The sequence below is a fragment of the Muntiacus reevesi genome, chromosome 13 (assembly GCF_963930625.1).
Source record: "Muntiacus reevesi chromosome 13, mMunRee1.1, whole genome shotgun sequence".
NCBI lineage: Eukaryota > Metazoa > Chordata > Mammalia > Artiodactyla > Cervidae > Muntiacus > Muntiacus reevesi.
This window is the reverse complement of record NC_089261.1, coordinates 21,805,671-21,814,259: the sequence shown is the minus strand read 5'-3', so window position 1 is coordinate 21,814,259 and position 8,589 is coordinate 21,805,671. Positions and strand designations below refer to the sequence as shown.

The following is an 8,589-nucleotide window of genomic DNA, read 5'->3' as shown; positions in this document are numbered from 1 at the left end:
TCCTCACTGAATGGATAAGAAAATATCCCCAAAGTAACTAAGTGTCTTGGGACTTTCCTGGAGGTTCAGTGGTTAAGAATCTGCCTGCCAATGCAGAGGACATGGGTTCGATCCCTGGTCCGGGAGGATTCCACATGCCAAGAGGCAACTAAAACCATGCTCTACAGTTATGGAAGCCCACACGCCTAGAGCCCATGCTCCAAAATAAGAGAAGCCACCACAATGAGAAGTTCATGTTCTGCAGCTAGAGAGGAGCTCCCGCTTGCCTCAACTAGAGAAAGCCCGAGTGCAGCAACAAAGACCCCACACAGCCAATAAATAAATATTCTATATTTTAAAAAAATTTTTAATCAAAGTAGTGAAGCATCTTACCCTAGAGCAGAAAGTTCCAAAAGATAAATGCCACCTTTATAGGAGGGACTCCAAAGTCACTTGAAAAAAGGCACGGATTTGGAATATGGGGAGCAATGAGGGTCAGATTCTAGTTGGATACCTCAGTGGTGAAATACTGCTTTCCCCTCGGTCAAACTGTTTCCTCATTCACTGAAAAAAATGTACCAGCTGTGTGCTTGAACACCCTGAAATACTTATTCTAGACATCTCCCTAGTTAAGAATCCTTTTCTTATATCCGAATCTGCATCTTTGTAAAGACATGAACCTCCTGCAGTTAGAGGTTGTGCTCCCGGAGGAGTTGAACTTCTACAAAGAAGGCACTGTTTGATTCAGGTATGAAAGTTCTGCTACGTTGGTGAATCTCTTCCAAATTCTAAACAACTGCCCAAATGTATTCAATTTAACTTAGATGAGACACTTTAAAGGAAGAAAGCAACAAGACTTCTGGAAGTTAAAATAAAGACCCAAGATACCAAGTTTCCAGGCTCTCTCCCCAGCCAGCCCCATTTCTCCATCTCTGATATTAGAATCACAATAGTGATGATGATGTATATTATCTCATTTGAGTTTCCCCTTAACTTCAGAAGCCAGAATAATTATTTGTCCTTAATTGTATAGATGATGATGGAAAGGGTAAGCAATTTCCCCAAAGTCACATGGCTCATCTTTGGAGCAAAGTTGGGTTAGATGCTGAGGGTCCTGCCTCCCAATCCTGTGATATAGTTTTCACTGCTCCCAAAACTTGAAAGCCAGCTGGTGCTCTGTGATGACTTAAAAGGGGCGGGAAGTAGGGGCGGTGGAGGAGAAGCTCAAGTAGGATGCTCAAGAGGGAGGAGATATATGCATGTGTTAATTAACCTGATTACAATAATCATTTCACAATATATATGTGTATCAAAAAAGAAGAATTTATGGGTCAAAATAAAACCTTGACCAATTAAAAAAAAAATTGAAAGCCAGCAAAATGATGAACCAGGGGGTGGGGAGGGTGAAATGAATTCTCAGGGTGTTTGTGGGCTTCTCATTAGAAGGGTTCACTGTTTCTTTTCATTGTTTGTCCATTGTGGCTGTTCTGTCTTTTGAGTTCTTTTTCTTCCCCTGATGTGAACACGAACCATCTCATTCAGATACACCCAAACCTAGCTTCCAGGAACTATACAGAAAAATTGCCCTGAACCCACCTCACTCCTCCCATTTTTTCTCTTCTCTTTTTCCAGCGTCAGCTGCAGGCTGAGCCCCCAGCAACTGCTTCTCAGTGGCTGGGAAGCCCTGTCAGAGGGTGCATTTTTGGGAATCCAGCTGGCCAAGGCACTGTGTTATTCTATCATCAGCAGGCGTTTTCCCTAGAAGTCCCGCCAAACCTTTGTAGGATGCCCTGACAGGCTAGCGCTGAGCTGGAAGAAACAACTGCACAAGATTAAGACTAACAAAACAGATTCCATCTTTAAAAATGGCCAAATGCTCCCGAGATGGCAGAAATGGAGAGAACAGAGATTTTGAGAGTTAACCTCTTGAAAGAAAATAACACATCATCACTCAAGTTCAAGGAATTTCCTGGTACTATCATTGGAAAAAAGGTCCCAAGCCACAAGTTGAAAGTTAGGAAGAACAGAACCAGAGAAAGCCAGGGACCCAGGGCCAGCTGCTCGGGGCCACCCAGCCTACTGCTCCCAGAGCATCCCAGAGTGGCACAGGGTGGCCAGCTCGGGAATCATCTGTTGGGGGACTGAGCTAGGTGCACTTGTGGGTAACATTGGCTAATCGCTCTCATAGTCTCTTTCAATGAAGAGCATCCTTGTTCAGCTCCTCTGAGCCTCTGTCGACTGTACTATCGTGACTCCTCTGTGCCTCTGTGGCAGCCTGGGACACCCTGCGTGAGGCTCTCAGTCTCCCAACACAAGGTTTAAAGGGCTGGTTGGCTGCATCAATTCCCTGACCCAATTTAACGAATGTGAGAGAACTCTCCATTTAGGGGCTCAAACTCAGGTTAAAAAAGGGTTGGCTGTTGTTATTGGCTTTTTTCCTTTCTATCATTTATTTAACCAACATTTACCAAGCATCATCTATATGGCAGGTGCTAGAGAGAAAGCAGTAAAGAAAATGATCAAGTTCCTGCCCTTCTAAAGCTGACAGTCTAGTGAGGTAAACAGGGAATATTCACCAGGTATTAGTCAACTGCATACTTTGCTAGAAGAAAAGATAGAGCAGGAGGCCTGCATCGTCAGCATAAGCCTCACTGAGAAAGGGATGCTGGAGTAAATACCCAGGATCAGGGGACTTCTCAAGGGGTCCAGTGGCTAAGACTCCAAATTCCCAGTGCAGGGGGCCTGGGTTCAGTCCTTGGTCTAGGAGCTAGATCCCACATGCCACATGCAGATCAAAGATCCTGCATGCCATAACTAAGACCTTGTACAGGCAAATAAATAAATATTTTTTGTAAGATTCAGGATCAGGAAGTGTGGCAGATATATAATTCCCCAAAGATGTCCACATCCCAATCCCAAAACCTGTAAATGGCATTGTGTATGGACCTATGAACAGGTGGCAGAAATAGCTCAGTTGGGAGAGCGTTAGACTGACGATCTAAAGGTCCCTGGTTCAATCCCAGGTTTCGGCAACTGTTTCTGACCCTTTGCTTCCCTGGTGGCTCAGCCGATAAAGAATCTGCCTGCAATGCAGGAGACCTGGGCTCGATCCTTGGGTTGGGAAGACCTCCTGGAGGAGAGCACGGCAACCCACTCCAGTATGCTTGCCTGGAGAATCCCCATGGACAGAGGAGCCTGGCGGGCTACAGTCCATGGGGTCGCAAAGAGTCGGATGCAACTGAGAGACTAATGACAGCACATGGACCTTAGGTGGCAAAAGGGCTTTTGCAGCTGTGATTCAGTGAAGGGTCTTGGGATGGGAAAATTATCTGGGTGGGCCCAAGGTCGTGGCGAGAGTACAATGTCAACACATCTGTTACACTTGTATGTTGCAAAATGATCACCCCCAAAGCATTAGCCAACACCTCCATTCCATCCCACAATTGCCATTTCCTTTTTTTTTATTTTTTTCTTTTCTTCTCTTTTCTTCTTGGTCACACCACGAGGCTTGTGAGATCTCATTTCTCTGACCAAGGATGCAAGCTGGGCCCTCAACAGTGACAGTGAGGAGTCCTAACCACTGGATCGCCAGGCCAGTCCCACCATATCATTTTCACGGTGAGAACATTAAAGATCTACTATCTTAGCAATTTCAAGTATATAATGTGATCACCATGCTGTACATTAGATTTCCAGAACCAATTTATCTTTTTTTTAAATGTATTTCTTTCTTTATTGGGTTGTGCCAGGAATTAGTTGCAACACGCAGGATCTTTCAGTCAAGGCATATGAACTCTTAGTTGCGGCATATGGGATCTAGTTCCCTGACCTGGGATTGAATCCAGGCCCCCTGCATTGGGAGCATAGAGTCTTAGCCACACAACCACCAGGAAATTCCCCATATTTGTCTTATAATTGGGAGTTTGTACCCTTTGGCCAACATCCTCCTAATTCCGCCAACCCCCCAGCCCCTGGTAACCACCATTCCTTTCTCTGCTTCATAAAACTCATTAAACTTCCACTTTTCTCGATCCTACATATAAATGAGATTATACAGTTTATCTCTCTCTGTCTGACTGATCTCAGCCTAATGCCCTCAAGGTCCATTCATGATGTCACAAAGGGCAGGATTTCCTGTTTCTCTAGAGCCTGAATAATATTCCATTGCACATTATATAACGCACCTTCTCTATCCATTCATCCCTTTTGGACATTTAGGTTGTTTCTATATCCGGGCTATTGTGAAAAATGTATTTCCTGTGTTTTCAACCCAGACACAAGAACTGACCTATTATTCTGACGTAAAGAAAAAAACATAGCTTCCTGTGCCCCCCACATGGCATTTTAGAAGTTAGTAAAAATAACTATCCTGCCCCCAAATACCAGCACTCTTATCACAGTGCCTGAAATTCCACTATTTGACATTCACTCCTTTAGATACAATCCCCTATGCATTCATTCATTCAATGCCTGCCATTTTGATTGAAGGCTTGCCATGTGCCAGACACTATTCTTTATGCTGAGAATTTAGCAATAAACAAAACAGTGATGTTTGGGGAAGACAATGAGGCTGGAAGGTCATAACTAGAGCAGTAGGAGAATAGAGCCTCAGAAGCCAGGGAAAGAAAGCATTTTAGGAAGGAGGTATGGACTTTCCTGGTGGTGCAGTGGATAACAATCCAGCTGCCAATGCAGGGGACACAGGTTCGATCCCTGGTCAGGGAAGATTCACATGCCACAGAGCACCTGAGCCTGCGCACCATCACCACTGCGACCTCGCTCCAGAGCCTTCAGGCCGCAGTTACTAAGCCTGTGTGCCTAGAGACCATGCTCCACAAGAAGAGAAGCCACCCAGTGAGAAGCCTGCACACGACAACAGAGCAGCCCCCACTCGCCACAGCTGGAGAAAGCCTGTGGGCAGCAACGAAGCCCCAGTGCAGCCAAAGATACAACAGATAAACATTAAAACAGAAAAGAAGGAGGTGTGACTGACAAACGCTGCCTGCCGCTAAACAGGGTAAGGTAAAGACAGAATTTACCTTGGGATTCGGTAAGATGGACGTCACTAAGAACCTTGACAAGAGCTGTTTATCTGGAGTAGTGAAAGAAATGCTCGATAAGATTAGGTTCAAAAGAGCCTGGCAATTAAGGCAGTGGAGTCACTGAGCATCGTCCCAGCCTCCCACGTAGAGATCTAAAGTTGTACACTGCACGACAGAGAGGTGCCCCTGATGCAGGCCATGATGTGAATGCTGCTTCCTGGAGTTCCCAGATGGGCAGTCCTGATACGGATGAATCTTTCTGGAATGTTTGCTATAAAGGGCAACAGAGAAATTGGGCAATAGTTATAAGGGGATCTGGAATCAAGGAAGAATTTTTTTCAAGACAGGATTTATAATGACAAGTTTGTCACTAATAGAGTGACAGTAGGAAATGACAAATTGATTGAAAACAAATATCCCATAAGATGTAGTGACTTACCGGCTAGGGGGAAACTCCTTGGCAGCAAACTAAAAGCAAACCAGTGTGTGAGGAAAGGGAGGAGACCACAGCCTGGGAGGAGAGAAATAAACTCAACAGGTTCAAAGATGCACTTCATTGGTTCCCCTGCTTCTACTTTAATCTGAGATGATGTTCCCAGAAAAGGAAAACTTAACAGAAAAGGATGCATCTCTCATATGTGAATTCCATGCACAGTGGCACCTGGATAAGAGAGGGGAAATTTGATAGGTGTATCAGTTAGGAGTACTTTTGGCTGTAAATAACAGAAAATCCAAACTATCAGTAGACTGAACAGGATACAATTTTATTTCTTCCTTACTTAAAAGAAGCTTGTAAATAGGCAGTCAAAGACTGGCATGGTGGCAATATGATGCCAGCAGGGACTCATGCTCCTTCTATATTTCTATTTCATTCTCCCAACATGTAGCTTCCATCCTCAAGGTCATTTCATGGTCCAAGATGACTGCTGGAGCTCTAGCCATCAAGCCTAGCTTCCAGGCAATAGGAAAAAAACCAGAAAGGGCTCTCCTCCCAGCTGAGTCAGCTCTCTTTAAGAAGACTTCTTGGAAGTGCCATGCCACACTTCCACTTCCACTGGTTCAGAACTCAGTCTCAAAAGGCAAACTCAGCCACAAGGAAAGCCAAGAAATGCAGTTTGTGGTTGGGACTCCTTCTGAGGAACAAGGAAAGAATGGCTATTTAGGTAGGCAACTAGATGTCACTGACTCAGAGAGTTTTTCCCAGAGTCATTCAAATGATGCCTCATCACCAATACCGAGGTTAACCTCAGACCAACCCCAAGGGAGAGAGGGGGGCAGAATGGGGAGAGCCTTGATCTTGAGCTTGGAAAGGCCAGAGAATTCACATTTAAATGTGACAGCTCTGTGTGGTTAGAGACACAGCTACTGTTGGAATGTGATGACCCTCACAGGCTAGCTGCCAGCTCTCCAGGGCACCCCAAAGTCACGTGCAAGACCGGGTCTTGTAGCATTAACCCTGGGATGCCCGGGGTGGGTGGGGACTTGTTCCCAGGATGCAAGCAGTAAGTCCAAGCCTCTGGGCCAGCTCCCACTGCCTTGGCTGTTGTGTTTTACCTCATTGCAGCCTCTGCACTTTGTCAGAGAATGTAAATTCCTGCCTCTTCCCTTTAGATTCCTGCTCAGGAAGTGGTGGAAAAGATGTTAGGGTCCCAGGACATGCCTCGTGTGGCCCAATATTCCTCGTGGCTGCTGAGCTGACATCAATTCATGGAATTTTTTACAACAGGCTTCTCTCTTCCTGCTGAGAAGCTCCCTGGATAGAACAACAGAGAGCCCTACGGGGGGTTCAGCCAGGAAGACAGGGCTGTGAGTAAGTCAGACCTCATGGCTCCTTCGAACACTCAGAGGTAACATTAATCTGGACATTTGGATGAAAGGCCCAGCTCTGCATGCCAGGCCATTTCTAAGCTACATGGCCAGAAAGCATCTCAGGATGCGGAGACCTGCGGCTCTCCTTCGCGGGGTGTGAGCCCAGGACTGGGAAGACTCATGCTTTCCCTGGGCTGCATCACTGTCTTTCTTTCCGCTACCAATTTAGAAGCAGAGTTTAATAAGAAAAACAGAAGCCACAGGAAGAAGGAGACCCTGGAAACAATCTATGTGGCAAAGGCCTTTGCATCTCAGTTGCTCTCAATTAGGACACCCCATTGTCTCTAGGGCAGGAAGCCTGCCAGGAATTAAAGACCAGTGATGACCACATCTGAACCCAGCCCCCACCCCCACCCCAGGGAATGTTCTCTGCAAACCAGAGCAAGGATGGCCCCGTGGACCCGCTGCTCCCCTCTCCTGGACATGGGTTACTTTTTCTTTCTCCCCTCCTTCCTTCCCTTCTGCTCTCTGTCTACCTCTTCTTACTTTTTCTTTTCCCTGTCCTGTTACCCTTTTCCCTTTCTTTGTCAAGGTCTTTAGTCCTCTTAGGAGACATTCCTCAAGTTGGCTCCCTTGGGGGATGCCAGGATTAGAAGGCATCCCTCTAATACTTGAGAATGAGGTTTAGAAACAACATATATAAGTGGCCAATAGAGTCCCTGTGTGGCAGCCAGCCTCCAGTATGGCCCCAGTGATCCTGGCCTCAAGCATTACAGGTTGACTGAGTGATGTGTAGGGATAAATGCATTCCTGCTTAAGACGTCGCATGTCAAAGAGAAGGATTAGTCATAACAACAGCCATGTTTACTGATTGCTTATGAGTTCTTTTTTTTTTTTGCTGCTCTGTGTAGCTTGCAGGATCTTAGTTCCCCCACCAAGGATCAAACCCATGCCCCCTGCATTGGCATCATGGAGTCTTAACCACTGAACCACCAGGGAAATCCCTTACTGATTGCTTATTATGTGCCGGACACTGTCCTCAGCACTTAACAATCTTTAGCTCATTGGTTCCCCAAGACAATCTCATGTTGCTGGTATTTATGTTTCCTCCGTCAAATAGAGAAGGTGGCCTTCAGATTAGAAGGTCTGAGGAAAGAGACTGAGTGATCTCTTCCTGTTCTGCTGCTTCTGTGGGGAGCTCCTCTTGAAACTCCCCACAGGATTCTCTTGAAGAAGCTCATTTCCTTCACGGAGGCTGGGGAAGGTGTGTGCTTATGATCAGGCTATAAAAAAAGGCAGGTGATGGGACTTCCCTGGTGGTCCAGCAGTTAAGACTCTGTGCTCTCAATGCAGAGGGCCCAGGTTCAATCCCTGGTCGGGGAACTGGATCCCACATCCTAGAGCTAAAGACCCCCCCATGCCACACTAAGACGAGGCACAGCCAAATAAATATTAATTTTAAAGGCAGCAGACTTCTTATTCTATGGGCACAGGCTGATGCAGCAGGTGATAATGGATGACAACTAGTATGGGATTCTACTTGGTCACAACCAACTAACCAGTTGTCACACCTCTTACTTCTGTCCCACGTGACTTGTAGTTATTGAATCAGTCAGCATGCATGTCTTTGGAAGTAGCAGGAAGCCCAAACAAAAGTGTTTCAACTTTGGAGACATCTCCCTAAGGAAGACACCCAGAGGTAGAGTAGTTCCAGGGTAGATTAATTCGATAGCTCATCGATGGCATCAAGGACTCAGAT

The 8,589-nt window shown here is 45.9% G+C and overlaps 2 non-coding genes across 2 annotated transcripts; both read left to right on the top strand.

Annotated features, from left to right (window-relative positions):
* The first annotated feature begins 2,938 nt into the window (after positions 1-2,938).
* On the top strand, positions 2,939-3,011 carry TRNAV-GAC (transfer RNA valine (anticodon GAC)). The gene has a single exon. It is a non-coding gene; the product is annotated as a tRNA-Val (tRNA).
* A 5,129-nt stretch (positions 3,012-8,140) lies between these two features.
* TRNAE-CUC (transfer RNA glutamic acid (anticodon CUC)) lies at positions 8,141-8,213 on the top strand. Its single transcript has one exon. It is a non-coding gene; the product is annotated as a tRNA-Glu (tRNA).
* The last annotated feature ends 376 nt before the right edge of the window (positions 8,214-8,589 follow it).